Below are 6,625 nucleotides of genomic sequence, written 5' to 3' on the forward strand. Positions count from 1 at the left end.
GGGTTGTGTATTTGCTTGGAAATGCAGAGGTGAGGGCCAGCAAGAGTTCACTTACCTTGAAGAATTTTTTGGTGAACCATGTGTATAACATGTTGAAAAGAAGTTGTGGAAGGTGCATTGCTGTTTTAAACATACCACAAGAGAGCCTACTTGAGGTGGGCATGGTCTATGAGGTTTAATGCATGCACCTTTTATTGACACTGAGATAGGTGGACCATAGCGTACTATGCACAATACCCCTTTTAACCAGCCCCCCTTCCCCCCCAACTCTCTCTAAAAGGTCCCTCTTGATCTCCTTACACTACCAAATTCATGACAAAATCTTCATGTGTTGCTAATTTCAGATGTTTGAGTAGGTTTTTGAAGAGAAGCATGGGAAAAGCCTCTTATGCACAAAATTGTATTCTATAAAAAGTAGGAGTTCTCTTTTGTCTTTTTTCCATTAATGGAAAAGTCATTTTACTAAATTTACTTTCTATTTTTATTTTCCATTTTGGAAAATACCTTTTTTTCAAAAATACCTCATTGGATTATTTTGCTTACAAAAGTACCTCATCATATTACTTTTCTTACAAAAGTACCTCATTCTGTTGTTTTCTTACAAAAGAAAGGACTTGTAAGAAGTAAGAAGAGTCATGATAGTTGTAAGAAAAAGATGTGGAAATGTAAGGAGTTGTAAGAAAATCATGTGAAGTTAAGGGAGATGTAAGGAGAAGTATGTGAAGTGTAGGGAGAGATAAGAAACTTTAAGAAGAGACATGATGATTGTAAGGAAAAGCATGTGAAATTGTTGGGAGAAGAGGGGGAGACGACCGCTTAAACTATTCAACAAAAGATCCCCAGCATCACCATCAACCTGTCCACCTCTTCTTCCAATTTCCAAGCACACACACTCACACCTAGACTATGACACACACACACACAGTAAACATAGAATTGACATAGACATGCTTGTAAGAGAGTGTAAGAGATGGAGACTAGATTAGAGAGCACACAACAAATAACCATAGCATAAGAGAGTAGTGAAGAGAATCTGCAAGAGAAAGGCCTAAATCTAGCCCCAAACTCCACGGCACCCCTCTTGTGGAGTTGGTATTTAATATATTACTTTTGAGTTTAAGGTGCCAAAATTTGAGGCCCCTCTTTTTACAACCACTTCACTTTTGTAAATGAGTGAAGCTCATTAGTTCTTGCATGACCCATAAGGAGAGTTCCCACTACAACTATTTACAAAGCCATAGTGGCTTATTGAAATGATGTTCTAAGATACTGTGCAAATATAAAATGGCCAAGAGTAATTGTCGTCGCCTCTTCATCAATTCCATGCATTCCACTCTACAAAATCATCATCAACTCAATTAGAAAATAAATAGACAGCACATAATTAACCATTACGCCAGCTATCCCAATTGCTGCTAACCACTACAACAGGAGGATGCCCAGTCTCGTAACATCCATCCCACCAAGGATAGTGATAGCCGTTTTTCGGCTCTCCATAATTGCCATAATAAGTTACTCCAGCCTACCAAATTCACCCAAACGCTATGGCTATCCCTACCATTTCACTGTACATAGGCGTGTGTGAGTTAGGGGGCTTTTCCCATATCTTCTTAAAAACCATCACCTAGCTAGTCACTGGGCTATTTGAGCCAAAAAAATAAAAAAAATAAAAAAATAAAAGTATATTATGGCCTCTTTGTGTGTAAATATTTCATTGTATATATGGCCTAAATATAGGGATTTTTTATAATTATTTTGGTATTTTATTTAAATATTTCTACTTAGGTGTGTGTTTTATTAAACCTATGTACACCTTCTTTCATCCTCTTACACCATAATTATATTTTTTGCCAATATGTACATACTCTAACCTCATATTTTTCCTTTATACAAATCACTCCCACATTTTCACCCTCACCCTCGTGAAAACAAAAAATTGATTTCTACTCATTGGTTACGTTTATTATATTATTTACTTGCATACCTTTTCCTCTTTTACCCAAAATAATTCAAGGAGGGACCATATCATATGATTCCAATATCTTTCCATATCCATAACTCCTCCATATTTTTATTATTATTTTTACTCATTATTCTAACACCATGTGCTCATTGAGCTAAAGTCCATGAATAGCCCATACACTAGTCCCACCATGTATATATTTCTTTATTCACCAATAATCCTCCTCCATGCATGGGTCAAGGGCAACTTGGATGCTTTGTATTATAATATAACAAAGGAGGGGCTCACTCTTGGATGCATTGTACAAATTCAACAAAGGAGGGGGACACTAAAAGATTTTTGCAGGCATAAAAAACAGGCTTTTTGGTGAGAATTTTGGCACCTATCTCCACTCCGAATTTGGAGCGATGGTCAAAAGAGAAAATGTAGCCCACGCTCTGAATAGTCACCTCAAATGTCTTCATGATTTTTGGAGCTACCAGCGGTGAGCTATGATTTTTTGAGTGGACCCCAGTCTGCCCACTTTTCTCACAAGTAGCCCTTAGTTTTCTCTCACCCTTCCTCACACTTACTCACTCTTACACATCCCTCCCTCTCCTTCCCTCACTCAAACCTGCAATTTCCATGGCTTCTCCCACCCTCTTCACCATTACCCTTCTCTCTCATCCCTATAGCTCTTTTATGAACCTCTACATACATACACCCTCTCCATGTCTCTCTCTATTGCTTCTATGTTACAATTTCATTTACCTCTCCTAAAAATATCTAAAATTCAGCATCTTAACTATGATAACTTCGAAAAGTTGAGGATTTTTCATCAACAAATCCTCTTTTCATCATGGTGGTCAACCGTGGCGGCCGTGTAAAGAAGCGAAGAAGAGAAGAAGAACAGCGGTCATTTTTTTCCACAATCTACACAAGGGTGAGTTCAAGCTTCTTCAAAGCTTCACCATCTCAATGATTCTCTTTTAATTCACCCCTCTTACTTCATCAAATCAACTCATCCTACCCATTGTAAATATATCACTAACAATTCTAGTGATTATTACCACTAACAACTAACTTCTCTTGTAAAAATGCACCCACACTATCAACATATGGAGTAGGCAACCGCACAAGTAAACCAAATTCACTCACTCCCATGGAAGTTTCTCTCCTTTCACCACATCAATAATTCTCTTACTTGAGCCCACATCCATGTGACTCAAGAGAAAAGAGAGACCCCGTTCTCATTTGAAATTCATAAAAATTCATAATCCTTGATCTTTCCTAATAAAATTGATTAGGCTTAATCCTAATCAAGGCTTCTAAAACCTATAATTACAACCCATTCCTCCTTGTAAAAGACATCACTATACCATTGCACACTAGATTGAGCGTACCACACACCAGTTCTATCTTGGTTGTAAAGAGAGAGTTAGCTTTCTATACACCATCACCTTGGTGCATAGAAAAGCTTGAGCTAGTTTGAGTGAGTGCGAGTAGAAGATATTCTTCCTACCATTGTTGTATCTACCCCAACATCAATGAATTGGTAGTTTTGGGTGCAATTCATGTCCAAAGGCTCACGCTTCTCCTCCAATTTGGCTTGGCAAACTCATTCAGCTTCATAAGGTGACTTGTTTCATTGAAGGTTGTTGTTTTGTTGCTTGTGATTCATTGGCTATTGTTTGGCTACCATTGTAAGAGGGTGGATGGTGAGAGGGCTCCCATAACCCAAAGACAATGTGCTAGTGATGCTATAACCAAATCTTGTCACTTGATTCCGCAAGCTCTAAGTTCCTTTTTGTGCAAAATATAAAGTTGAAGCTAAGTTGTACACCATCTCTCTCTCTCTCTCTCTCTCTCTCTCTCTCTCTCTCTCTCTCTCTCTCTCTCTCTCTCTCTCTCTCTCTCTCTCTATCTATCTCTCTCTGTCGTGTTTTAGTGTGTGAGAGTGTTCCATTGGTGTTAGGGTTAGTGTAAATTCCTTGCTTGTTTGTGGGTTGCTCTAACGATTCTCCTCTTTTGCGTCCTAGTTCGCTCTTAAACTAGGTGGTGCCCCTTGTGTAGTTGGGATTTGGCTGTGGGTTTGTTGTTTTGGTTTGTGTTGTGTTGTGCCCCAGTCCCATTGAGCAGCACGGGAGCCTTGAAGGGTGTCTAGAGGTTGCTCTTCTTGTTGCCCGCCCCGGACCGCCTCAATTTTGGTGCCCCCATTGAGGACAGGCTTGTGTATGTTTTGTGAAGGCTCAACCTTTAGCATAATCAAGTAGGTTGCATGAATCACGAGAATTTGTATGATCCCTTCATTCCCATTGCAAGGCAAAAGGTACACATAATTTTTAGTACTAAGTTGCAATTTCAGCGAGTAATTCGTAGAATTTTAGGTCCTCTTAGGTTGGTAGAGATAAACGCATCAGTAAATCCTTTTATTTTGCCTCTCATTAGGTACGACCTTAGTTTGGACGTCTATATTTTTTTTTTTTTTAAAGAATTAGGTCATGCATAGACCATGGATAATGGCCCAGGAATACAGGTTTTTCCCTTTCATTTCACTCCACACATTAGAGTAAACATTGCAATTAGTAGAAAAATCCATTTTCAACAACGTATGGTATTCATGTTTGGTGCCCAAAGAGCAGGAGAAATTCTCGCGTCACCAAACCCTGTCATTCTACCTCTTATTGATTATCATAGGTCATTTGATGTGAATATTTTTATTTTGTTGTAGAATAGATTGCAATTTAAAAAATATTATTGTGTAAATCTTTTAAAGAAAGAAAAAACAAAAACGCGTCACTTTGAAATCAATTCAATGGAGAGCCAACGCCAAATGTCTAGATATCCTCTTTTCTTTGGAGAGCCTGGAGAGGATGCAAAATTATTTCTAGCGAATTTCAAGATGTCTTCCCGTATCAAGAGGATAGTAACTAATCAAGAACGTGTAGAAATGTTTGAGGTGGTCCTTAGGAAAGATGCTAGTACTTGGTTTGACTCTTTGCCTGAGGAAGTTAAGGAGAATTACACATAAGTTTTGAATCGTTTTAAGAGATACTTCTTTGATCCCCAAAACACTCAAAAACTATGGCAAGACATTGTTTCTCATAAGCAAAAAGACTTAGATGACTACTACTTGAACAAGCAAGAGTTTCTACGTCTTTGGGCTCTATGGATACGAAATGTTGCTAACCCTGGTGATGGTGCAGAATTTCTAAAGAAGGAGAGGTTCATAGCCAGACTCTTTCCTGAACTTAAGGTAAAAGTTGAGGCGGGTGCACCTGCTACCTTTGATGAAGTTGAAACTAGGGCTGCTGAGAAATATAGGAAACTCAAGTGCTTAAGGGGGGAGGTTCCAATAGAAGGTCTTAGACCCAAAGGTAGGTCACAAGCATCAACATCTAAGGAGCTTCCTGAGGTAATGGTGGAAGTGATTGAGAAGTTAAATGAATCTTTAAGCAGCTTGTCAATTCACCTTGCACAAGCCGTAGGTCCAAAGGGACAAGCAAAGAAGTCTGAAGAGAGAGACCCACGACCTAGGAGAGTCTTGCAATGTTGGAATTGCGGTGAGTCTCGACATGGGATGTATAATTGTCCTTGGCCCCGTGGGGAGCCAGGGAGACCTAACTTGAATTACCTAGTGATGAACGAAGGTGAAGGAACTAGTTAGCAACCACGGCTTATACAAAGGCCAAATGGAGCAAGACCACCTCCACAAGGAGTGGAAGGAGTTCCACCTTTGCCAGACCCAAACGTGCATGTGGTAGAGGTGACAAATTCAAGAGAGGTTGACATGGAAGCAAATGGCATTAAGTGTGGCCGAGGGAAAGGTAAGGAGAAAGAAGGAGTTACATCACAAAGTGACCATGGACGAGAAAAGAAGGCAAAGGAGGCCAAGGAAGCTAAGAGGACTCGACGTCGTATCAACCTCCAATACTTTCCTCTTGGACATGGAATGGCTCCATACAACCTGTTGGAAGACATGAGAGGTAAGGGTCCTGATATCTCATGGCCTCAATTTCTTGCATTATGTGCACAAGCTAGGAGGGATTTAACAAGGGCAGTTAGCACTAGGAGAAAGTTAAAAGAGAGTGTGCCTGTTGTAAAAATTGCACAAGCTGAAATGAATGAGGACATTACACCTGTGCTAGATTGTTACATAAAAGGGAGATTGGTTAGGAAAGGTCTAGTGGATGGGGGTGCACAAATTTGCATCATGACAGAGGGACTCATGCAAAAACTAGGCATGCACATCCATGAGACACCTGAAATTAAGGTCAAGATGGCAAACAATAGCAAGGCTAGGTGCGTAGGCATTTGTAAAAATGTTTTTGTGGAGGCCTTTGGCATTAAGAAGGCAGTGGATTTCTATGTCATGTCTACCAAAGGAAATGGTTACCCATTTATCCTAGGGAGACCATGGCTAATGAAAATGCGAGCTTTGCAAGATTGGGAGAGTGGAAAGCTAATTTGCAGGAACGACAATCATAAGAAGGTTGTCTTTGACATGAAGGAGCAACGCCAAGAGGAGCTCCATGAAGAATCATCTCAAAGTGAGACGGAAGAAGGTTGGACCGATAACACTTCAGAAGAAGAAAGTAGCGGCAGCATTACTGAAGAGGAGTCTTCCATCAAATTCACGGGGGTAAGGTTTAAGCCAACCAACCAAGAGACCTCTTGTCAAGG

Source organism: Adiantum capillus-veneris, chromosome 3 (genome assembly GCF_014529385.1).
Source record: "Adiantum capillus-veneris isolate H3 chromosome 3, ASM1452938v2, whole genome shotgun sequence".
Taxonomy (NCBI): Eukaryota; Viridiplantae; Streptophyta; class Polypodiopsida; order Polypodiales; family Pteridaceae; genus Adiantum; species Adiantum capillus-veneris.